The sequence below is a fragment of the Cyprinus carpio genome, chromosome A17 (genome assembly GCF_018340385.1).
Source record: "Cyprinus carpio isolate SPL01 chromosome A17, ASM1834038v1, whole genome shotgun sequence".
Lineage (NCBI taxonomy): Eukaryota > Metazoa > Chordata > Actinopteri > Cypriniformes > Cyprinidae > Cyprinus > Cyprinus carpio.
Window position 1 is genome coordinate 18,786,520 of NC_056588.1, and position 27,029 is coordinate 18,813,548.

At 37.2% G+C, this 27,029-nt stretch overlaps 1 protein-coding gene and 2 long non-coding RNA genes across 5 annotated transcripts in view; all 3 read left to right on the plus strand.

Moving 5' to 3' along the window:
• Window positions 1-27,029, plus strand: part of LOC109091653 (centrosomal protein kizuna-like) — a 56,287-nt gene that overhangs the window by 12,110 nt on the left and 17,148 nt on the right. The window lies entirely within an intron of this gene.
• On the plus strand, window positions 7,279-9,724 carry LOC109096608. The gene is made up of 3 exons (XR_006162170.1): window positions 7,279-7,544; window positions 8,242-8,283; window positions 9,693-9,724. It is a non-coding gene; the product is annotated as an uncharacterized LOC109096608 (long non-coding RNA).
• On the plus strand, window positions 12,287-14,648 carry LOC122148191. The gene is made up of 3 exons (XR_006162171.1): window positions 12,287-12,314; window positions 14,026-14,118; window positions 14,609-14,648. It is a non-coding gene; the product is annotated as an uncharacterized LOC122148191 (long non-coding RNA).

The window sequence follows — 27,029 nt, forward strand, 5'->3', positions numbered from 1 at the left end:
TTTAAAACCGCAGCTTTTTCTATGCGGTTTGGCCATTCGTCCACATGCAAACGCAGCACCAGGTCACTGAAACCGAACATTTTTGAAAATGCCTGCCAGTGTGAAGATTTTCAAAAACTCCAGTTGCAGTGTTATCATATAGACAGCGAAACTGGAGTTTTTGGCTTGTGACGTCAGGGCATACAATGTTATCTCCACCTACTGGAAAGTTTTTCAGGCTTCCGATTGGCCAACATGGCTTTACCGTTAAGATTATATCGCCACCTCTTGGCTTGGCATGCTCTTGACAGTGCATCATAGCATGCGTTTGCATTTTCATGTGGGCGGAGATTTTTTTTTAAAAAAACAGAAGGAAAAACTCCATTTATAAAAATACTCGTGTACGTGAAGACATGTACTGAGCCAACTAACCAATCTGAGCCCATTGCGTATTTCTGAGGGAGGGTCTTCACAAAACCAGGAACTCAACAGGCCTGTTGACGAAAATGGAAACAGTGGTTTAGATTAAAGGTAAAATATCTGAAAATAATGATTTTTTTTTTTTTTTTTTAAACGAAGCATGAACACGTTACACTGCACCCCATAAACACAATCAAGCTGATCAACCACCCATTCAATTTGATTTCCTACGGTATTTTAGAGAAATGAAGAGGCACATTGATCTGCCTTGTGGGTTAATCATGCAGAGAACTCACCTTGTGTGTTTGAATGAGTCATTTAAAAGTTAATGACCAAACGTATCTTTATAAAAGTTCACAATGTTGTTGCAGATTAAATATAAATAAAATTAAAAAATGAAAGAAAAAAGAAAAAGCATGTTGTATTAAGCATTTTGAAATCACTTAAAGGAGTGGTTGATTGCGATTTTCACAAGGGTCATATGATGCTGCTAAAAAGAACATTATTTTGTGTATTCGGTGTAATGCAATGTGTTTATGTGGTTTAAGGTTCAAAAAACATATTATTTTCCATGTAATGTACATTATTGTTTCTCCTCTATGCCCCGCGTTTCTGAAACGCGTTAATTTTTACAAAGCTCATCATTCTGAAAAAGTGAGGTGTGCTCTGATTGACCAGCTATCCACTGTGTTGTGATTGGCCGAATGCCTCAAGCGTGTGATGGAAATGTTATGCCCCTTACATTTACATTTACATTTAACTATTAGCAGTTCAGTCAATGTACTGTTAGGAGTAACTGAATAACTGTACTGGAGACGAAAACCGCTTCAAACGTTTCAGTTCGATTTGGTGAACTGGTCCGGTTAAATAGAAAGATTCGTTCACGATCTGGACATCACTAGATGAGACAAAACCAATAAAACCCATTACAAACAAGGCATTTGTTGCATCCAGTGGGGACATAATTACTGATTATAATGACTTATACTGGCTTTTTACACGTTGCGTATCGTGCTGCCTTAAACATTAAAACCATGTCTGCATTTGTGATCTGACAAACAACAAGCCTACTCTACTGCTCAAAACTTGCATTTGAATCATCATTGGCAAATTATTTAAATATAAAAAATTTACTTACAGGCTGTGAGTCAGAAGCGCCAGACTGTCCTTGCAAAGTTTGAACTGCTCAACTTTATAGAAACAGCCGTTGTGCCACAGACGCATTGCAGGCTACTGGTTCAGGAAACAGTCCTCATCCTCCATAAAATGTGCAGCACACATCTGAATATTTGGGTTGGACTGTTCTGGAACAGTTGTAATACAACTTAACCACTGATTTCTAGTTGTGTCCTCTTTTGGGAAGGCCAAACAAAAAGTAGTTTGCTTACACAACAAAACACACAGCGACTTCACAACATGGCAGCGGCGGCAACAGAAAGAATCAAAGTTACGCCTTCTTTCTTTGCATGAACATTTGGGCGGCGTTATGCAAATCTTCCCACATACAGTAGTGACGTAAAGATGTGGGGGCGTGTTAGAACGAGCCGTTTTAGGGTGTGGGTGTGGTTGACTCTTTAACTTTTATAAAAATATTTCTTTGGATCTGAGACTTAAGTCTTTGCAACTTTACAGATCATCTTTATGCACCAAGAGCTTGTAACACTCCAAAGAGAAAGGAAAACTTGAAATCGCATCATATGATCCCTTTAACTTTAGTTGGTGTGTAATGTTGCTGTTTGAACATAAACAATATCTGCAAAGTTACAAAGCTGAAAGTTCAATGCAAATGGAGATATTGTCTATTAAAATTCTGGCAGTTTAATGCCTACAAAAATGGCTGGTAGGGACTACAATAAGTTACTTCACGGGTCCGTGACGTAACAAACCCAGATAAACCCCGCCCTCGGGAAAAGGCAGGGGGCGAGGCCATGCTGCGCTGCTTTAGAGAAGAGGAAGAGAAAACTAGAGGTGCCGTAAAAATCTATTCATGTATGAATCACGATTCTGTCTTCTAATAATTCTAATGGATTCACAAGTTTCAAAATCAATGTTGTAAAGCAGCAGTTCTTAATACTGTTCCTCGCGTCCCCCTGCTCTGCACATGCTCTGCATCTCTCTCTCTCTTTCTCTCTCATTCAGCTCAGCTCCAACAATGAACTGTTCCAATTATACACTTATTTTCACATAGCTATGAGAAGCGTTATACGACGTGCAGTTGCCGTACTGTCTTACTGTATTAAAGCGTCAATCAGGATAAAACCGTATATTAAAGGCTAACATAAGCAGTAGCATTTACAAATAACAGCATATCTAAAAGTATGGGACAACAACAAATAAAAACCTTATGGCCTACCATTAAAAGCTGTGCTTGCACAGGTTCTGCATGATCCTCTTTAATAATATCCTCTGCTTCTCAATCGGGCTTCTCAATCTCAATGAGGGGCAGGACGTTTAGGCATGCACTAGAGGTGGTTTAGCCAATCACAACACACTGGGCTAGCAAACCAATCAGTGCCCATCGCCTATTTCTGAGGGAGGGCCTTCATAAAAGCAAGAAATGATCATCGCGTTTCTCAGAGAAGGGACAGAGCAGTGTGGAATAAAGGTAAATTATGTGAAAAATAATGTTTTTTTTTTTTTTTTTTTTTTTTTTTAAACGAAGCATTAACCCTTTAGACAGCACCCCGTAAACACAGTCAAGCCTAGAAAAAAAACAAAAAAAACAGTGAACCACCCCTTTAACTGTAGAGCTGTTATGAAAAGGGAAAGCTAATACAGTCAGGAGTAGAATTTCTCCAAAAGGTATAACCAGAACAACTGGGAGATCATTTATCAGTGTGTGGTTTTGTTGGATGAGGAAGCATGTACATGTGCACATTGGTGTACAGCTATAATGAACTGAGGTTCTGCAGCAAACAACCTCACTCAGTGGGCTCAGTTGTGGCTTTAGGGCGCCTTGTAAGGAAGGCTCAGACCCCGAATTCAACATTATTCGCCTAATCCCAGATAAAGCTTTAAGGGAGCAATTTTCTCCACAGGAGATTTGACCCCAAGTCCCAGTAGACTCAACTATTTCTTGACTTCATAGAATTTTCTAAAGAATGAAAGTGTGGGCATCAGAAGGTTGTGGTCAGGGCCTCGGATAGTTAGTAGGTTTGCCCTGATATTATAATAACATATTGAAAAACCAATTATAGATTAACTGAAAATAAATAAATAAATAAATAAATATTGCTTTAAAATGTTAGTCAAACTAAATGTAACTATCTCTACTTAGTATTCATCTACAAGACCAAAAACACTTTGTGGATTATAAGATTTGAAAGATTTTCCAATGTGTTGTACCTTGAACCCCTTCATAAGACATGCTCCTGTGATTATGGACATCACTTTTGAAAAAGAGAATGGAATGATATGCATCAGTTTTAACTTTATAAGCCTCCAGGACAATGTGATCTAAAGGTGACATATCATGAAAATCTGACTTAACCCAGTAACTTTGTTTTGGTAGGTCCTTTTCTGCAAGCATCTGAAAAAACAAGCGTTTAAACTAATATGGCTATAAAACGCGTAATTTTCAGTGATATAGACATGATAATCAAAACTTAAACAGATGTTTTGTTTTATCAGAGTATCTGACGTACGAGCTGTAAAGGCACAGCCCTATTCTGGAAAAGGGGGCGGGGAGCACCAGCTCATTTGCATTATGCACGAAAACAGCATGTTTCTGCTTCCTCTCAAAATAGGCATTTCGCCGCCTTGGAATAAGAAGGTTCTATCTGCATTCTAAGCAGTTTTGAGATATTGAACTTCAAAGAATTTGCGTTCCATAGACTTCTGTAGATAGAAAACTTTTTGTTTTCTAAAAAAAAGGCCCAAAATGTACACAGCTTCCAAAAGAAACCTCACATAATGTAAATAAGTTGTCACAGAATATGAATATGTGAATAACTCAATTTTGACAAAAATGTCAGATAGAACCTTATAATTCCAAGGCAACAATTTTTTAAATGATATAATAAATGATCTGTGGGGTATTTTGAGCTGAAACTTCAAAGACATATTCTGGGGACACCTGACTTATATTGCATATTGTAGAAAGGGGCATAAAAAGTCACCTTTAAAGGTGCTGTATGTAAGATTTTGACTCTACTAAAGCATACAAATAACATATGTTTGCAGATATTTAAGTTAACATACTTGTTTATCTTAAAAACAATGCTACAGTCAGTTGTTCTCCTTTGAAAATGCGCGTTCCGGGCTGGAATGTCGGTGTTTGTTTTGATTTGTGGAACCCGCCCGCTGCCAATTTACCCAATTGTATTTCGGCAGCCTAGGTTGCCAGTTGGCGGAAAACACAGCGTATTTCATTTCGTTCATCATCAAGAGTGCTCGTTCCTGTTTGTGTCGTCAATCTGGCATCAAATCTGAGGAGGAGGGGCCTGGTGAAAAAAAAAAAACCCTCTCCAATATTTTGAATTTGGACTGCAATACCTAATTCAACCACTCGGTGTCAACCCTACATACAGCACCTTTAAGATTTATACTAAATACTCCAGCTATATACCTCAAGCTTTTTGCCTTTCATTCATTCATTCATTCATTCATTCAATCATTCATTCATTCAATCAGTCTATTCTATTCTGTTCTATTCTATTCTATTATATTAATTATATTATATTATATTTTTCTATTCTGCAATGAATAAATAGATTAACGGAAGTCTGTTTTATTATTATTGCCCAGTGCATATATGTAGTGGATCATCCACTTAATTGAATTGGTTGAATACATACATAGCACAAAGGTATGCATGCAGAAATTTTTAGCAGAATCATTTGTTTGCTTCATACATAATAATAAAGGCTCTGTAATCAAATGAGATGTGTATCAAAACAAACATCCCCTTCACTTTAGATGCTAATGTGTCTGCAAATCCGAAGTGGTCCCCTATGGAGGTGATTGTAAAGGGTTTCCTCGTAATTTAGACCTTTTTAATAAATTTAAATGACATTTTATGGACTACACTGGCCACTTAAATTTTTGTTCATGTTGTCTATGATAAATAAATATGGTTGGTAGTGACCTCTCCGGCATGTTATTTGTTGTTGTGAATGTTTGCTGTTGAACATGAATGTGAGAGTTTGTGGACTTGTGAAGAGGCCTGGCTAAGAACAAAGCTCTTGTAAAATTACTGTCTGTGGAAGTGAGAGAAGGAGAAACCATTAATATCAATCTTAGCATTTAGTAAATATCATGTTGTGCATGTTGTGATGTGAAAGTGGGGTCAAGGCTATCGTGTGCTCAGGTCTACAGAGGAGAGTGTACCATTGTATTCTTTTGAGCGTTCTCTTCATGAAGCTGTCCACTCAGCCTCTCATATGACTGCACAAGTTTGTGTTTTCAAAGATCTTGATGTGCTCCAGTTGATCTTTTGTCTAACCCATTGTAATTCTACCTTTTGTAAAAGGTGAGACCAGCACTAAAGCACACTGTAATGGATCCAGTGTGAAGCCCTTTCAAGTATGATACTGAATTTGTAATGACTCTGTATCTTCACCGATTGATTTGTTAACATATTTGCTTTTCAGTATTTTCATGCTTTATCTGAATCATATCAGTTCCCTTTTTGCAGTTTATTTCTAAGGAGTACTAGAATATATTCTAGAGGAACCATTATTGTTATGGAGAAAACATATTGTTGAAATATAGATAACATGCTCCTCCTAAATGGCCTCAAGAGCAAACACCTATGGATGTTGCCAACAATACTCTGTAATCAGCTGCTGTTTGGGTGTGTTTGGTGTTTTGAAGAGCTGTGGCGAATAAACTAGGGGAAAGATGATGACGGAGCAGAGGGATGTATGGGGGAGGCTGTTTCATCCGCTCTGAAGAGGACTTTGCCCAGATGGATTTTGCTCAACAGAATGTCATGGATATACTGTAATTCACACAGGCAGCTTAATCGGGGTGTTTCCAGGAAACAACCTTCCAAAGAGAGGCAGCTATTGTTTGGTGGCCTCTGACCCCAGGGCCCATTATAGATTGTCATAAATTCTTTTTGCCCAAATTTATATGGTGAGGGTTTTAGGATTTAGGTCTAGGTTTTGCAGAAGCTATTCTATAAGGGCCCCACCCAGTGCTTAATACGTAAGTGTGAGAGATATGGATCCGCTAGGACAAAATGAGCCACAAACAGTACTTCACATTTCTACAGCCAATAACAGAGAAATTACTCTTATTTAAACTCAGAGCAATATTGTTAGTATAATAAGAATAATATGGTTCATTTACGTTGTTTTTAATATTCTTAAATTCTTAATACACATTCCTGATCTTACTGTGCATGATTCAACTGTACGTAAAATAAATGAAAAAATAAATGTCATTTAAATATTTTGGTTTTTGTTTTCTGTTTGCCATGCTGGTGAGTGGTTTGCAATTACAGCTCCATGTAGCTTTGTTTTTGTTTTTTTTTTGTTTTTTGGAATCTCTGTCTTACTATCACTCTTTGTTGTTTAACCCTCTGGAGTCGATTCACGTGTATATGCGTGTTGAGGCATTTTCTCCTGTTAACCCCGAAAAGAACTTAAATTACACTTTCAGTTTTGATCGTACAGATAAGAGCAATACATCAATCAAATCTGTAAAGGGTCTACTTTTATTTGTATACACACATAATAACAATAAAACTTTTTGCATTTACAAAATAAAGAAAACAAACCGTCTGCAGCCTTGGTCTGCGGTGATCTTCATTTAGAAATGTGTCATTAATACCCTCTGGAGTCGATTAACGCGTATACGCGTTTTGGGGTATTTTCTCCTGATAACCCCGAAAAGAACTTAAATTACACTTTCAGTTTTGATCGTACAGATACACTGTTATCCCTGAAATTGTTTTAATTCAAACTACTTAGGTACAATAAACATAAACTCCAAAATGTTTGCACAATTACTCCATGTTTTTAGTTTGTTGTACGATTTGCATGATACTTTTCATTCTATTGAATTGTTTAAATTGAATGTACTTAACTTAGCTTGTTTTAGTCTGTTGTCAATGCAACGCAATACAAGGAAGATGTTGATTGGCTCTTTGAACTGACGTCAGACAAGGATGCAGCGCGCATTTTCATCAACGTTTGCTGGTGAGTAGGACTTTACATTTTGGTCTGAAACAGCGAATACATTATAAAACATTGATAAATGAGATATATAACATTTAGCCAGTTAAACTAAATGTAAGTTTAACTGTGTTAACGTTCGCCATCGTGTTGTATCGATCAGTCGCAACCGCCACTTTTATATAGTTCTATGTTACGACATGCTCTTTGGAATCATCACATTTAAAATCTAATGCTTAACCCTTTTTTGATCAATAATTCTCATTAAACAAATGACCGAAAACGTCGTCTGTTGTGTAAAACGATATCTTTTTTCGATTGTGTTTTTGCATCTTGGCGGTTTACCATATTAGAAATGTCCAGCATGGTTTAAATACAGCGCAACTTTATCATTAACCTTTTTAGAAGTTTTTGCATTTCTTTGTGAGTGACGTATTAAACAAAATAGCTTAAATTGAAATTCGACTGCCTGCAAGAAAAACTAGCCCATGTAACGTAAGTTTTGTCTTAAAGAAATGCAACCTCGTGCTCATCAGCGTGGTGTTAGCTAGTACATTTCAGTTAATGCGAGTCTGTTGTATCATGACATGCTAAATAAACAAATAGATAGCTAGATAGTACTTTATTTTGGATATAAATTTTGTAGATAACAGATCAAAAGAGATATTTTTTTTCTTGTCATCATGTAAAAAGCAATCTAATGTTTTTTATTACTCTGCAGATTCAACTTCAAAAGCAAGGCTAATCAAGATGATCTGGAAATGTAAGTATTGCATATTTGCTTGTGACAAAAGGGGATACTTGTTAAAACATTACAGACTTAAACATGGGAGCTATGCAAGAAGCCAGCCTTTTCCATGCCTGTATCAAGAATGTTTATGTAGTTTTAAATCTTTCAATAGCCTTAAAATACACTTATCCCGTTTTCATACAGCAACTGATAAACAACAATCTGAGGGAAAATTTGGAAGCTAAGTTTCGCTGTCAACTTTGTGATTTTCTTGAACCCTGTCAGATTACTGAATATTTTGCCCACCTTCGGCGTAGACATCTCAAAGACCACCAAAAAGTTCAATGTCCATTTCAAGGCTGTAGCTTTGAAAGTAGTGTATATTCCACGTTCAGTGCGCACAAAAGTAAGCATCACCAAGATCAAAATGAGAGAATGTTTAAACCAGAGTTAATAGTAAGGATAGAGAGTAATGAGAATGAAACTGAAACTGACAGTGTAATTGACACTCAGGAATGTGCTGTGCAGGAGATGCTTCCAGGTGAATTTGGCCAAGATGATTTCAATGCAGAAGCAAGCGAAACTGAATCTCAAGATTTAGGAGAACAATTGGAACATAATTTAGCAGCTCTTTTTTAAAAAAATGCAAACCATCCTTCACATGCCAGAGAACTCTGTTCAGGAAGTAATTCAACAGCTTTGCCAAATAGTTCAGTTGTCCCTGCCACTTTTGCACAAGAATGTGAAGGCTGTTCTTCAGAAACACTTTGGAGAAGTAGATGAGTCAGTTTTGAAAGAGGTGGTTGAGACTGTGGCAGAGAGTGACATATTGTCCAAATCATCTGGAAAAAATGGATGTCTTGCAACTAGTAAAAGGAGAGCATCATATGTATTGCGCAACTTTCCTCTGGTAATGCCTATAGAGTTTGTTGTTGAGAAAGGAAGAAAAACAGTAGCGTATGTTCTGCTCTTACAGATGCTACAAAAACTGTTAAACAAGAAAGACATTTTGGATAAGGCTATGTTAAAACAAGAACATAAAAACACATGAATATAGGACATGTAGTGATGGCTCGAACTTTAGAGAGAATGCACTTCTTAGTTGTGATGAATTCACAATCGCTCTGGGTCTGTACATTGATGATTTCGAAGTGGCTAACCCTTTAGGAACATCTAAAAGAAAACATAAGATGTGTGCACTTTATTGGGTTATTGCAAACTTGCTGGAAAATACAGATCCACACTAAACTCAATTCAGCTTGCTCTTCTGTGCAACACTGAAACAGTTAAAGAGTGTGGTTATGAAAGAGTTCTGTACCCACTTCTTTGTGATTTAGCCACTCTCGAACAGCATGGGGTCTACATTGAGCATCTTGGTAGAAGTGTTAAAGGGACAGTACTCTTTGTGTCAGCAGATAACCTCGGTGCCCATTCTCTTGCAGGATTTTATGAAAGCTTCATTGTGGACAAGTTTTGTAGATTTTGCATGGCATCCAGGATTGACACACAAAACACCAAGAGGTAAGATCTGGCGCATTTCAACTCAGACAGAGAGATAAACACAACAGGCATGTGCAAGAAACATTGCAGGATCCAAATTCAGGTCGAAACACAGGTGTGAGAAGACATGCCCGCTCACAGCAAATTTGGAGCATTTTCATGTTCATTGGTGGTTATCCCCCTGACATATTACATGATGTCTTTGAGGGAATAGTCCCAATGGAGTTGTCTCTTTGCCTCAAAGACCTGATGGCAAAGAAATACATCACCTTAGATGTGTTGAATGATGCTATCAGATCATTTCCTTATACATTTGCTGACAAAAACCGATCAGCCTCAGCTGATTTCAAAGGCCTTCTCCCAAACCAAGGGCACAATTGGGGGGAATGGCCATGAAAATTGGTGTCTAATAAGGCTTCTTCCTCTGCTTATTTGGCCATAACATTTCCTGAGGGTGACAACACATGGGAAATACTCATGCTCCTCAAGGACATTGTTGCATTAGTTGTGGCACCTCAGTTTAAATGAAGAGTCTTTATACATCCTTGACTACAAAGTAGCAGAGCATAGGGACCTTCTGCAGTCAACCTTCCCTGACTTTACACTACGACCAAAACACCACTACATTGAACACTATGCTGAACTGATTAGGGTACATGGTCCACTTACTGAAGTCTGGACAATGCGTTTTGAAGAAAAACATAAGTTTTTTCAAAAAGGTGATACGTGATGCCCAGAACTTCAAGAATGTTGCCATGTACACTTGCACTGAAACACCAGAGGGCTCTTAGTCATCAGCTAGACTGCAGTTCTTTTTTTCAAGCTGGACTTGGAAATGGCTAAGGTTACACCAGTGTTAGTTACCACCTTCCCAGAGAGAACATTCAAAGAGCACTTGGTCAAAAAACTCCCTCAAGCTCAAGCACTTCTTGTTGCACCATCTTTCTGCATTAATGGGACTGATTATAAGACAGACATGATACTTTCAGCTGGATCATGTTCAGGGCTACCTGATTTTAAGCAAATTACTCACATTGTTGCAGTGAATACAGAGGTACTTTTTGTGTGCAAAGTGATGACATCATGGTATTTTGAGCACCTTCGTTCTTTTGAGCTTTGCTGCCCCAGATATGCCATCTTTTTGCATACTTCAGCTTAAAGACCTGAATGATATTCTTCCACTTTCAGCCTATAGTGTACATGGTAAATTGATGGTGACATTGAAGCGTTTTATTCTTTGCTAAATGAACTATCTTTTGTGCTTTCCTTCCAGATGGCTTCTAAAGAAACCATGACTTTGCGAGTTATTCTTACAGAAGCTGATATCAGAAAAGTAAAGCTAACATCAAAGCCAGGCTCAGTTGAAGAATTAATTAGTTGTTTACAAAACACTCTAAGACTGGACTACAATTTTACTTTACAGTTTCAAGATCCCGAGTTTGATAACGAACTTTGCAATCTGACCGTTTTGTCAGAGCTCCCTCAGAAGCCAACTGTGAAAATCATTCCGGTGATTGAATTGGTGCCACTCTCTTCAGGTGAAATGGAGACATCAAGTGATATGTTGAGTGATACTCCAAGTACTGCAGACACAGTATTGACCTCGGAATACCCCAGGAAAAGAGAATGCCATGGCCTGATATCTTTTTGACTCCAAAATTCTCTGTCGATGTTGAATTTAGGCTGCGTCAAGCAAATTTAATCTACTTGAAAGATGGAACGCACCTAAAAGTCACAAAGGAATTGAAACATGACATTCTTTCAGAAACTTGCAGAGACCATATATTCCTTGCAAAGCATACCCATTCTACTGAGGATCTACGAGCTGTTGCAAAGGCACTGGTCAATACTCACCCCTGCCTTCAAGAACCAGGATCGCCTTCTGGATACTGTGGATGGACACAAACAGTTTGAAAGACAAAATGGGACTTAATTAAAATTACGATCCAAAATGAGTAGCCTTGGCACACACGACGTCATGTTTAATGCTGGGAAAAGAGGAAGATACTCTACGAGCAGTGATCCACCTAACAAGAACATTAAGAGCCAAGGAAAGGGGAGGTCAACTACTTACCTGACCTCCCAGATGGGCAGGATGCCTTCCAGTCTTGAAATGCTCAGACAGCAGTTGGTGGATGAAATGAGAGAAAAAAACCCTGATGCCCGTCTTTATTAATCAGAAGATGGACATGACTCTGTCTTTGAGGAGAAAGGATTTTGTGATCAACAAGCCTCCTGTAAGCCAAATACTTCAATGTTGGCCTGCACTTTTTAGAGAAAGTCAGGTAAAGGGAAATGTTTGCAACATTTGTACTGAAATGAATATTGATAAACATGATTAGATATTAATTTGACATTTGTTAATTTTTGACAGTTCTCATAACAAATGCTTTTTTCCTTTACTATTTCAGGTGTATCAAGAATTCGGTGCGGGTTGTTGGGAAGAACCTTAAGCAAGAATTTTATGGGTCTCTTGACTCGTCACTGTCCACAACTGATTCAGATCTTCAGGTCAAGAGGGGTCTTGCCGGGCAGATTTGAGCGATCTTCTGCAACAAGCCAAGGTTTGTAACATTTAAGTGGATGCCATTGTTTTGCTTAATTTTTTAAAATGCATTCTGATATGATTATTTTTAAAAGGGTTAGTTTACCCACCCAAAAATGAAAATTCTGTCATTAACTTACTCACCCTCATGCCGTTCCACACCTGTCTAAGACTTCGTTCATCTTCAGATCACAAATTAGGTTATTTTTAGATATTGTTCCATAGACAGCAATTTAACCTCAACTTTCAAGGTCAAGAAAGATACTAATAATTCGTTAAAATATAATATCATATTAACTATAGTAGTTCATTCTTAAAGGATTAGTTCACTGCTGAATGAAATTTTCCTGATAATTTACTCACCCCCATGCCATCCAAGATATTCACGTCTTTCTTTCTTCAGTCGAAAAGAAGTTAAGGTTTTTGATGAAAACATTCTAGGATTTTTCTCCTTATATTGGATTTCAATTGGCCCCAAACGGTTGAAAGGTCAAAATTAGTTTCAGTGCAGCTTCAAAGGGCTGTAAACAATACCAAGATGAGGAATAAGGGTCTTATCTAGAGAAACGATTGGTCTTTTTCTTTAAAAAAAAAAAAAAAAAAAAAAGAAAAACCCAAACTGTGTATAACTTTATAAACAAACAAATGATCGCCTTCCAAGTGCTTCCGTCTTCCGTATTTTTCAAAAAGCTTTGCTGTATGTCCTACATGAAAAAACGTAACTGGCGCCGCATTCGTTCCGTAAGTTGAATAGGGAAGGCATAGGACCTACAGCGTAAGCTTTTTGAAGAATACAGAAGACGGAAGCACTTTCAAGGAGATCATTTGTGTTTATAACGCATATACATTTGTATTTTTTAGAAAATGACCGATCGTTTTACTAGATAAGACCCTTATTCCTTGTCTGGTATCATTTAAAGCCATTTGAAGCTGCACTGTAACTGTAATTTTGACCTTCAACCGTTTGGAGGCCATTGAAGTCCACTATAAGGAGAAAAATCCTGGAATGTTTTTCATCAAAAACCTTCATTTCTTTTCGACTGAAGAAAGAAAGACATGAACATCTTGGATGACACGGGGGAGAGTAAATTATCAGGACATTTTTATTTGAAAGTGGATTAATCCTTTAATATTATGAAGCACGAGAATACTTTTTTGTGCACCAAAAATAACGATTTTATTTAACAAAATCCTCTCTTCCGTGTCATTCTCTTGTAGTGTTTACGTCCCAGCGCTTCCAGGTTCTACATCAATAATGAGTTGACATTCTGATGTAGAACCTGGAAGCTCTGAATGTAAACAGTGTATGGAGAATGACACATAAGAGAGTATTTTGTTGAATAAAGTCGTTATTTTAGTTTTTGTGCACAAAAGTATTCTTGTCTCTTCATAAACATTAAGGTTAAACCACTGCAGGCACTTCAACCTGTTTTAACAATGTCTTTAGTACCTTTCTGGACCTTGAAAGTGCTGGTTAAATTGCTGTTTTATGGACAAGTCAGATACCTCTCAGATTTCATCAAAAATATCTTAATTTGTGTTCTGAAGATGAACAAAGGTCTTACAGGTGTGGAACAAAATGAGGGTGAGTAATTAATGACAATTTTAATTTTGGGGTAAAGTAACCCTTTAAGACTGTTAAGTAACCGTTAAAAGTATGATTAATAGAAATTGCCTCCTTTCATGTTGACAAATGATACAATGTTTTATCTGCAACCACCACACCTCAGACCTCTGATATCGCTGACATGCGATGTGTTGCCATGAGAGGGCTTCCAGTACTTCTTGGTGATGACCAAACTGAGTTCTTCAAAGCATGCTTTGTAAGTATATTAATGCATTTTTACTTTCATAGGTTTATTATAATATTTTCAGCTGGAAATATGGAAACCTGCTGTGCATTTATGTTAGTAAGAACAATTAAAAAAAAAAACACCAAAAACAAAGTTATATTTTACATAAAGTTGAATGAAATGGGTGAGGAGGGAAGTTTTAATTTTAAAATCATTCAGGAGAAATTTAAATTCATGTCATGACACCTTTGAAACACTTAAATACAATCAAGGTTAATCTCATAACGTTTTTATTTTAATCAGTAATTCATGTCATATGCAAAGACTTGTATACAAAGAAAAACATACACACTTAATGTTTAAATATACTGAACTCCTGGATGCACTTGTGTACATAATTTACAAAAAATTAAATTGCTTGCATACAACTAAACAAAAAATTGTCCAATAAAATTAATATCTAGAAAAAAACTGTACACGGCTCTAAAAGTATTTTAGTAATCTCCAATCTCTTGTCCAGGCTTCTGATGATGGAGACTCGTACCAACATGTGCCAGTTGTGGAATCCTCAGCTTAGAAAATGAAGATGTGGCTCTGCAAACCCTGTCCTCCGTCTCCACCCATCCTCGGTGGGAATCATCTTGGAGGGGAATGTTGTAATGGACAATTTAGACAACATACCCCCAGGCCATGTGTCTTCTTTTGGTTTAACTTATGCACTCCACCTAGACTACCCAAAGTGCATGGGCAACACCTTTCTTTTCATTCAGCAAGTTTTGCTAGGTTTAGGCAAGAAGGAGTTGAAGGGCAAGATTCTGGCTGTTACAAATCAGCTAACCATGTAAACAGGTACGGTAAAGTCATGTTTCTTCTGGTTCTCTTTCAGAATCGTTAGATCAAAAAGGTTCCCTTTCCTTTCGGTTGAGCTATGCCTTAGGGTTGGACAAATGTTCATGTTCCCTTATTAATACAGTATAACAAACACTGTGCTGGTGTAAAAAATTTTGAAAAAGTTTTAAAATACTGTTTTAAAGATGTTAAAATTGGGTAATGGTACTTAAGGTATTTCTATTGTTTTTGTCAGTGTTTGAAACTGATTTTGATAAGTGAATTCAAATAAATAGTAAGTTCACAATAAATGATTGTTATCCTTTGTCCTTATTTGTAATGCAGGTGTATCTTTATTAAATCAATTACAGTTAATAGCTATATTTAAAAATTAAGTTTTGGGATCTGTTCTACTCACAAAATTCATCCAGATTGTAGGTTTCACATATGGTTTCTGTGCATATCTGTAAGAGATTTGTGGTTGATTGAACTTAAAAAATTTATGGAAACTCGTTGCCCTAAAAAAGTTAATTTTACTCTTTGAAAAAACAACACATTTTAAGTTTAATGTACCTAAAATTTCAATGCACTGCATTTTAAAAACTGTTAGTTCAATGAACTAAAAGTTTTCAATTAAATGCATTTGAAATCTTAAGTACATTTAACTTAAAATGTGTTGTTTTTTCAACAAGACAAAATTAACTTTTTTAGGGCAACGAGTTTCCATAAATTTTTTAAGTTCAATCAACCTGTAAGGGCTTACAGTGTAAGAGCAATACATCAATCGAATCTGTAAAGGGTCTTTTTTTTGTATACAGACATAATAACAACAAAACTTTGTGCACTTATAAAATAAAGATAACATACAAGGAGTGCTGTCTGCAGCCTTTGTCTGCGCTGATCTTCAGTTACAAATGCGTCATTAAAATGAACTGTAACTCAGTGAATACTCAACGAAGAGACATGAGAGAGATATCTATAGAAAGCCTGACATGTCTACTTTTAAACTAAAACAAGTGCTGCTGAGAAAACAAATTCTGTGATAAAGTAATCCATATGAGAACAACGCGATGTCCGTTTTTCACGTCTCCCTTCATTATCTTCTAATGCGACCACGCCCCCGAGCTGAACGCGCTTTTGAGATTCTAATGTTTCACTGAAGCGCGCGGCTTTTGAATACGCCCACACAACAGAAGACAACGCAGCGAGATTGTTCTTCAAGTTTTTTTTATTTTACTGTTTGCTTCGTGATGAGAGGAATAAGACATAATTCACCCCAAAAAGATGTGATGTGGTTGAGGATTTGAGATTTGGATTTCCTCAGAAAAAAGAATGAAGCACTTTATTCAGCAGGTGGTTGAGGATTTGATTAAGTCTCTTTTTATTTATTTATATACTTGTACTAGTTTTCACATAAAACGTGTAAACATTTTTTTACTAGTTAGACTTTTTCCAAAGGACTTTTGCCAAACTATAATTTCTGAACTAAATGTATAATCAAGTGAAATATTATGAAGTTTCAATAACAATATACACTACTATACCATTCAAAAGCTTGATGTAAATAATATAAATGTTACAATAAATGTAACTGTAACAAATGTAAACAATCATTGCTGTTCTTTCAATTTATCCCCCCTAAAAAACCTGAAAAAAAATATTCTCAGCTCTTTTCAACATTAATAAATAATATAATAATAATAATAATAACAATAAATGTTGTTTTTTTTTTTTTGTAGAAAATAAGATTGTTAAAAGGATTTCTGAAGGATTGTGTGACTGGAGTAATGATGCAAAAAAATTCAGTTTGAAAGTCAGCTTTGATTGATCCTAATAAACTGTTTAACTGCACTCACAAGTGAATATTAAATTATGTTGTGGGATAATTAAATATATTCTAAATAAACTACAAACATAAAATTATGTAGATTTTATTTTGTCCTCACATTCTTTCTTGTAACTCATCCCTCTCAGTGACACAGCTGACTGAAAGGCTCATTATGCAGCTCATTATGCAGGCCTTTGTCTTCTCAGGTGTGAATTCATGATAGTTGACGCCTACCTCGCATATGACTTTTACCAACAAAAAGTGTCTTAGAAAATTTAAATCAATATATTGTTTTTCTGTAAGTGAGTAAACGAGATGATTTTCACATCATTTAGAAAAAAAAAATTCTAGGCTACAAGCTCCAGTTCTCAAAATTCCTGGGAACCAATTTTCTGTATGTGTTTTATTGCCGTATTCAAGTGATTTAACATTTTTAAGTTTTTCACTAACCACGCATAACATTTTTTTTCTCAAAAAAACAATCATGTACATACATGCTGCTCACATATTATTATAGCCTAGTTTGTGCTGATTACAGTGAGATTAGACTTTAGCCATTTAGATATTTATAAGAAACTGAAAAAAGCACAAATGTCAGGGCATGACAAAACTTCTCCAGGCCCCAAAAATACCCTTAGACTCCAGAGGGTTAAAATGAACTGTGACTCAGTGAATACTCAACAAAGAGACATGACAGAAAGCTTGACATGTCTACTTTTAAACTAAGCAAGTGCTACCGAAAACAAATATTCTATGATAAAGTAATCCTTATGAAAACAATGCGATGTCCGTCTTTCACGTCTCCCTTCATTATATCTAATGCGACCACACCCACGCGCTGAACGCGCTACTGAGATTATAATACCGTATTTTCCGCACTATAAGGCGCACTTAAAAGCCTTTAATTTTCTCAAAAAACGACAGTGGACCTTATAATCCAGAGCGCCTTATATATGGATCAAGGCGCTCTGTCAAAATGTTGACATTCCCTTTAGCACAGCTCCATCTAGTGGATGCATAACGCAAACTCAGTCAAACATTTGACTGCAGTATCTTCTAGTCTATGCGCCTAATAATCCGGTGCGCCCTATATATGAAAACAGTTCTAAAATAGGCCATTCATTGAAGGTGCGCCTTATAATCCGGTGCGCCTTATAGTGCGGAAAATACAGTAGACAGCTCGAAGCTTGTGGCAGGTAAACGTCCCCATAACAGCAAACAAAGCATCTCGACTGTTCTGCAAGTTTTTAATTTTTTTTTTATTTTACTGTTTGCGTCGCGCTGAGAGGAATAAGACATAATTCACCGTAAGAAGATGAGCTGAGGATTACCTCAGGATTTGAGTTTTGGATTTCCTCAGAAAAAAGAATGAAGCGCTTTTTTCAGCAGAGATCATAAACATGAGTAAGTCTTATATATATACTTGTATTAGTTTTCACATAATGTGTACACATTTAAATATATTCTAAATAAACTACAAACGTAAAAATATATACATTTATATTGTCCTCACATTCTTTCTGTTAACTCTTCCCTCTCAGTCACACACCTGACAGAAAGGCTCATTATGTAGCTCATTATGCGGGCATTTGTCTTCTCAGGGGTGAATCACACAAATATTCATGGTCAATCACGCTTACTCACATATGCCCTTTCTAAACAAAAAGTGTCTTAGAAAATTTCAATCAATCTATTGTTTTCTGTGAGTGAGTAAACAAGATGATTTTCACATTTTGAAGCAAAAATTCTAGGCTACATGCTCCAGGTTTGACAGTCTTGTGAACAAATGTTCTGTATATGTTTTATGTCCTTATTTTAGTGACTTCAAAATTGTAGTTTTTCACTAACCACGCATAAATTTTTTCTCAAAAACCCAGTCATGTACATACATGCTATTTACATATTATTGTAGCCCAGTTTTTACTGAATACTTTAGCCATGTAGCAACTGAAAAAAAGCACAAAAGTCAGGGCATGTCAAAACTTCTCCAGGCCCCCAAAACCCCCTTAGACCTCAGAGGTACATACAAAAGTAGCTGTTCTGTGCTCCAGTGCAGTAAACGATCACACTACATGCATACCTCATCCGAACCCAATTGAGCCATGCTCTGGCCCACCTCTTACAAGCGTGCCAGGGACGGCCAAATGAACCGCACCAGGGCGCAGTACGCAACGATCACACTAGTCAAACATACTAGGCTTTGGGATCAAACTTGCTTGGGCACATTTAGGTCGCCTAGTGTGAGTACCCGCTTAGAGTTTGTACTTGACTAACTGGTGCCTAGGTCAGAAAGCAGACAGACTGGCTAAACCGAACTTCTGCTAGTCACCTCACGACACAGAAGTCAGCACATAGAGACTCCTTCACCTGGATATCATACTATAGAGACTATGTACTACGTTTAAATTTTAATTTACTTCACAACCTTTAAAACGTATGTTCTATATAAATACACTCACCTAAAGGATTATTAGGAACACCTGTTAAATTTTTCATTAATGCAATTATCTAATCAACCAATCACATGGCAGTTGCTTCAATGCATTTAGGGGTGTGGTCCTGGTCAAGACAATCTCCTGAACTCCAAACTGAATGTCAGAATGGGAAAGAAAGGTGATTTAAGCAATTTTGAGCGTGGCATGATTGTTGGTGCCAGACGGGCCGGTCTGAGTATTTCACAATCTGCTCAGTTACTGGGATTTTCACGCACAACCATTTCTAGGGTTTACAAAAAATGGTGTGAAAAGGGAAAAACATCCAGTATGCGGCAGTCCTGTGGGCGAAAATGCCTTGTTGATGCTAGAGGTCAGAGGAGAATGGGCCGACTGATTCAACCTGATAGAAGAGCAACTTTGACTGAAGTAACCAATCCGTTACAACCGAGGTATGCAGCAAAGCATTTGTGGAGCCACAACACGCACAACCTTGAGGCGGATGGGCTACAACAGCAGAAGACCACACCGGGTACAACTCATCACCACTACAAATAGGAAAAAGAGGCTACAATTTGCACAAGCTCACCAAAATTGGACAGTTGAAGACTGGAAAAACGTTGCCTGGTCTGATGAGTCTCGATTTCTGTTGAAAGGTAGAGTCAGAATTTGGCGTAAACAGAATGAGAACATGGATCCATCATGCCTTGTTACCACTGTGCAGGCTGGTGGTGGTAGTGTAATGGTGTGGGGGATGTATTCTTGGCACACTTTTGGCCCCTTAGTGCTAATTGGGCATCGTTTAAATGCCACGGCCTACCTGAGCATTGTTTCTGACCATGTCCATCCCTTTATGACCACCATGTACCCATCCTCTGATGACTACTTCCAGCAGGATAATGCACCATGTCACAAAGCTCGAATCATTTCAAATTAGTTTTCTTGAACATGACAATGAGTTCACTGTACTAAAATGGCCCCCACAGTCACCAGATCTCAACCCAATAGAGCATCTTTGGGATGTGGTGGAACAGGAGCTTCGTGCCCTGGATGTGGATCCCACAAATCTCCATCAACTGCAAGATGCTATCCTATCAATATGGGCCAACATTTCTAAAGAATGCTTTCAGCACCTTGTTGAATCAATGCCACGTAGAACTAAGGCAGTTCTGAAGGCGAAAGGGGGTCAAACACAGTATTAGTATGGTGTTCCTAATAATCCTTTAGGTGAGTGTATATTCTATGAATATGGGTAGTATGAATGAAATTCGGACGTACTACATCCGCCAGGTTGTTACTGTCACATGACCGACCAGCATCAGATCACTTTACTGCCATTCATAAATACTCTCCCATGGGATAGTAAAGTGTCCATCAAATGCGTACTTCAGAATCCGGGCAGAAGAAGTAGGTCATCCAGGTACTTTTCGCCCTACTTTTTTTTAATACTATGAATTCGGACATACTACTTGCCTCACGTACTGTTTTGCGCCTACTAAATCCACCTCTTTCTTTCCGTGAAAATGGGCGTAAAAATGTAAAATCCCATTTGTAAATTTTATGGGTCTGGGTTTCGGTCTCATTTGCGTCCAGCTATTTTCAGCTGTACAAAACAGCTTGTTTTGCTGCTTGATATTGAAAATTGGTGTGTCTTACCATATTATTTGAATGTGTTGCAAACAGTTTTACCGTTTACTGCATGTTATTATTCTTCTCGTTATTTCTCTATATCGGCTATTGAACTGGAAGTCTTGCTCATAGGCTTACTTCCGTGTTTAAGAAAAAGGTAGATAGTAGGGAAGTATGCGATTTTGGGCGCAGTGTCTATCTGTTCCCTGAACTAGCAAATACAAAAAACTTCCAAACAAATTTAAGGGGTAACAATTTAAATGGTATTCAACAAATAAAATACAGATATTAACAAATGATAATGCTTTGATTAAATGAATATTAGATCCTTTTCTACAAAAGCAACCTCGAAGGCAAGGCAAGGCAAGGTAAGTTTATTTATATAGCACATTTCATAAACAATGGTAATTCAAAGTGCTAAATAGTAATAAAAGAAAGTAAAATAATCATGAAGAAAAATAACAAAAATAAAACAAGCAATTTTAAAACTTTTAAAATTATTTACAAATTGACTTATTTAAAATGAATTTAAAACAGTTAAAAATAGAAAACAATTTTACATAAAATACAGTGAATATGTAAAATACAGTGCAATCAGTTCGGACATCGCACAGTGCTCATTCAATAAATGCACAGCTGAACAGGTGAGTTTTGAGTAGATTTAAATATGACTAATATTTTAGCACATCTGATCTCTTCTGGAAGCTGATTCCAACTGCGAGCAGCATAGTAAATAAAGGCGGACTCCCCTTGATTTGTGTGAACCCTTGGTATTTCTAACTGACTCGATCCTTATGATCTGAGTGGTCTGTTAGGCTTATATTCAGTTAACATATCTGCAATATATTTTGGTCCTATTTCATTGAGTGATTTATAAATGAGTAAAAGTACTTTAAAATCAATCCTAAATGTAACTGGAAACCAGTGTAAGGACCTGAGGACTGGTGTGATATGCTCAGATTTTCTGGTTCTAGTCAGAATCCTGGCTGCAGCGTTCTGGATGAGCTGCAGCTGGCTAATGGTCTTCTTGTGAAGGCCGGTGAGGAGACCATTACAATAGTTCACCCTGCTGGTGATAAAGGCATGAACAAGTTTCTCCGAGTCGTGACTGGAAACAAAACATCTAATTCTTGCAATGTTTTTTAGATGATATTATGCTGATTTAGTTACTGCTTTGACATGACTACTGAAACTAAGGTCCGTCTCCAGAATCACACCAAGATTCTTGACTTGATTTTTAGTTGTTTGACCCCTATAGTCAAGGCATGCATTCACCTTGAAAACTTCATCTTTGTTTCCAAATGCAATGACTTCAGTTTTTTCCTTGCTTAACTGAAGAAATTTCTGGCACATCCAACTATTAATTTCATCAATACATTGGCAGAGGGAGTCAATGGGGCTGTAGTCATTTGGTGATAAGGCTAGGTAAATCTGGGTATCCTCAGCATAGCTGTGATAGGCATTTTGGTTCTTTCTCATTATTTGACTTAGTGGAGCATATACAGGCTAAACAAGAGCGGTGCAATAATTGAGCCTTGTGGGACTCCGCATGTCATGGACGTCCACTTAGACGTATGCTCTCCTATACTCACATAATAACCTCTCCCTTCTAAGTATGACCTGAAACATTTGAGTAACATCGCAGAAAGCCAGACCCAGTTTTCCAGTCTCTCTAGTAGTATGTTATGATCGACAGTGTCAAATGCAGCACTGAGATCTAGCAATACCAGCACTGATATTTTGCCAGAGTCAGAATTTAAGCGAATATCATTTATTATCTTAATGAGTGCTGTCTCTGTGCTGTGACACGGTCGGAAACCATATTGAAAATTGTCAAGGTATCCATTTGAGTTTAAGTATTTGTTCAGCTGATTAAAAACTACCTTTTCTATAATTTTGCCTATAAAAGGAAGATTAGATATTGGTCTATAATTGCTCAAAATGGTGTTATCAAGATTGCTCTTTTTCAGGAGGGGCTTAACAACTGCAGTTTTACAGGGTGTTTGGAAATACCCCAGAAAAGTGCGGCTTTCACCACTTCTAAGAGATCTGCTTCTAAACAGTTAAGCACACTTTTGGAAAAAGATGTGGGAAGTGTGAAGATAGCAGGTTGACGATTTTAGGTGCTGCACTATTTCTTCCAAAATTTTGCTATCAGTTGCTTCAAAAATAGACATAGTATATCTTTTTGATATTGCGGCCAAATCTGTCTGACCTCTGCATTTCTTGAGAATGTGCTAATCTCCTTCCTGATATTAATGATCTTCTCAGAAAAGAAGGAAGCAAACTCATTGCATTTGCTAACTGAGAGCATTTCACTGGGAATCTGACTTGGGGGGTTTGTCAGTCTCTCAATAGTGGGAAAAAGAGTACGAGTGTTGTTTAAGTTACTGTTTATAAGGTTTGAGAAGAAATTCTGTCTAGCTGTGGCTGGTTTCACATTGAAAGCATGAAGGCTATAGTGAATTTTCAAGTTTTGTCTTCCGCCACATCCGCTCGCCTTTTCTGCATTGCCTTTTCATAGTCTGAACTGCTGTTGATCTTCTCCAAACTGATTTCTGTCTGTTTGTTTTCTTACTGACTATTATTGGGGCAATATCATCAATAACATTCTTAACTTTTGAGTTAAAGGTATCAAGGAGAATATCAACAGAGTCTGCAGAAATGCTTGGTGTTAAAGATACATGTATATCGAAGTGCTATGTTTGACCGAAACTTGGCTAAAACCAGATGATTACATCACTCTAAATTAGGGCTGTGCGATTAATCGAAATCGTAATAAAATCACGATTTGAGCGTGCGCGATTTCTAAATCGCTTTATAGCACGATTTTCCGCGGTCCCGACCTCCCGCAGTATGCTATCTGATTCAATCAGAATGCAGCGCACCTAAGTGGAGCGCGAGAACAGAACAGACTGGGCATATGCCTAACTCCAGGTTCAAAAACACTGTCTGTGATGCGTATTTTTTCCGAGCCCATGTTAATGGATCAGAACGTTCACACTGCACACGGTAAAAGATGTGAACAGAAAAGGTTAGAAATCGAAAGGTGCGAAAAGAATGAATATCTAGCGCATGAGCATAGAGAGAGTTGTGAGTGAGTGAGTGAGAGGAGACATGTTTTAAGTGCGCGCATTCTCTCCGGACGAGAGCAGCGTGTATCTGAGCACGCGTGTCTGGTTTTGTTACAAAGGAGAGGAAATCTGCTTGCGAGCGGAGAGATTCGCGCTCGCGCATTATTTTAATGTGCTTTCGCGTTACAATAACGCGCTCTTGCTGCTGCTTCTGCACCGCATACACATATTGTATACGCACTGCAGATGGAGTACGTGTGAACCTTGGGCAATAAATATATTTCAGCACCTGAGGCACCGCTACAATGAGCTCTATGACCAATGCATGGCAAAAAAAAAAAAAAAAAGCCCTGGACACGTTTTTTTTTTTTCTTTTTTTGCCATATGTCTAGACTTTTTGTTTGACGTCTTTACTTAGTGATTATTTTGACCTATGTCTGTTCTAGAGACATGTTACAACTTTTTGATAAAGCTCTCATTGGTTTTCTTTTGGAAATGTTTAAAATTTATCGTCAAAATCGTGATTAAAATCGAAATCGCAAAATTTAACAAAAAATCGTGATAGGTTTTTTTGTCCATATCACACAGCCCTACTCTAAATAAGTCTTCTCCCCAAGTTTACTGTTTTAAACATGAGCTGCATTCAAAAGGTAAAGGGGAAGGTGTTGCAACAATTTATAGCAATATTTTCGGTATTTCTCAGAGGTCTAGTTTCAAGTATAATTCTTTTTAAGTAATTTATTTATTTAATGTTTTATTTGTATAGGGACAGATACAATAAACATAGATGAAACTGAAATACAGTAGTCCCATCCATGTATCATACTGGTTGTAGCTAAAGCTAATTTGCAGCACTTGTCCCTAGGAGGGCTTTTATAAATTGCAAATACAAAAAACAAGTATACAAAAAAAAAAAACTTCGTAATATGACTAAAAGTTTGTTGCTGAATCAACCAAGATTCCGTAGCTTTTTTTTAATTATTATAATTTGCAACAGATTTTAGATAAACAAGCAATGAATTCCAAAATTGTACACCCTTCACTTAGACAAAAGTCTGAGCAAAAGATGTTTTAAGCCCTGTCACTGTGTCAGATTATGCAATTTTGACTCATAAAATATTGTTGAGTCCTGAACAAGAAACATGTCAGACTATATGATGCTACCTGGTCATTCATTGCATGCCATCATAACAACGTGTATGCTGTCATCAATAGCGTGGGACAAGACAGAAGGTGCTATGAGCGTAAACAAACAATGACTAGCGAACAGCGTGTTTTGCCCTGTCTTGTCATCAGAAAAGCCCAAAAAAGAAAGAAAACCTGACGATGGATACAAATCTGGATGGCATGAAGAGGATGGTATGGACTGTCAAAGAGAACTGAGGTAAAATAGTTTTTTATTTTACCTTTTTTCACTATGGCGGTAGTCCCTCATCATAAATGCAGGAGTATTGTCGCTGTAGCTCCACAAACATTTTCCTCCATTGCAAAATTACGCCTAGCAAGACCGATACCATTGTCTCCCTTTTGTTTCGGCATGTTTGAAAGCTTCTGCGAAGGCGCTTCTGTGTTCTTATTGGCCAGTGTCACAGATGTGATGGAACTTGTCGTGTACGATGAGAAAAAAAAAATTAAACATGCTAGTCTTTCTGTGTTGACGTCGTAAAGCATCGCAGAGGTGTCGTGCACTATGACACACTACACAAGAAAAAAAAATATTGAATTGTGCGTCCCGACGCCCATTGTCATATACGAATCCCCATGACACCCTATGTCAAGCAGATCGTGGCAAAATCGGGCTAAAATTGTGTAGTATGATCGGGGCTTTACAAAATAAAACTTTTACAATTTCCACCAGAAGCTGCTCTGGTGGATCTGCTGCTCCCCTGCAATCTTTCAAAAAATTTGCATAAGGGCATAGAGGCAAGACCATTTAAACATTTAAACACAATCTTTACATAGTGAAAAAAAGACAAAGTGAGCAAAACTCAAAATCTTATATTTAAGACAATGATGGTATCTTATTTGCTTTCTGTCTAAAATTTTCAAAGCTCTATTGTAAAGACATTCAGTCTGATTAGTTATAGATTGATTTGTCTGAGACCAAATAACTAATCCATATACTGTATGTGATAATATTGAGTTTAAAAACAAAAAATCATGGTCATATGTTAAACAATTTTGTGGTGCTTTACATATCATTATCTAGTGTAATAAGTGGTAATGATATACCCCTACTGACGTTTGTACTGACTACTGTATACAGGCCATCAGGGCACCATACAGACTTTATCAAAGAATTTGCTGATTTACTATCTGAGCTTGTGCTGGCTGCAGATAAAGTATTAATTATTTTAATATCCATGTAGATGATGAAAAAGATGCATTGGGATCAGCATTTATAGACAGTCTATTGGGATTAGACAACATGTGTCAGGACCTGCTCATTGTGAATATCATACTTTAGATTTAACACTATCACATGGAATTGATGTCAATGGCATTGCAGTTCAGCAGTGGAAAGATGAAATCTCAGATCATTATATAGTCTTGTGTATACTCCATAGAGCTAAAGCTGTAAACTCAACTCCTTATTACAAATATGGTAGAACCATCATTTCTACAACAGAAGACTGCTTTTTAAATAATCTTCCAGATTATGGAAGATTATTTAATGCCTGCTTCAACACTAACTGCGGTTACTGAAACCACCCCTTCTCTCTTTGCGTGAACATTTGGGCGGCATTACGCAAATATTTCCACATAGTGACATAGACGTGGGGGCATGTTTGAATGAGCTGTTTTAGGGGGGCATGGCTGAGTCTTAACTTTGATAACGAATATATCTTTGGATTTGGGACTTTAGTCTTTGCAACTTTTCAGATCTTCTTCATGCACCAAGAGCTTGTAACACTCCAAAGAGAAGGGAAAAATTTAAATCGCATCATATTTTAATTTAACATTAAAATGATTGACATGCGCAAGCTAGGCATATAGTTTCTATTTGTAACACGTGTTTAAAGGGTTGCGCAGTGTAGCCAATAACAGACTTAGCTATGCAGCCATCAGCTACAGTATCACATCAGACAGTGCAATATAGATTCACCTGAGGGACAATTCCACTCATTCTTTGCTATAGGACCGGAAGAA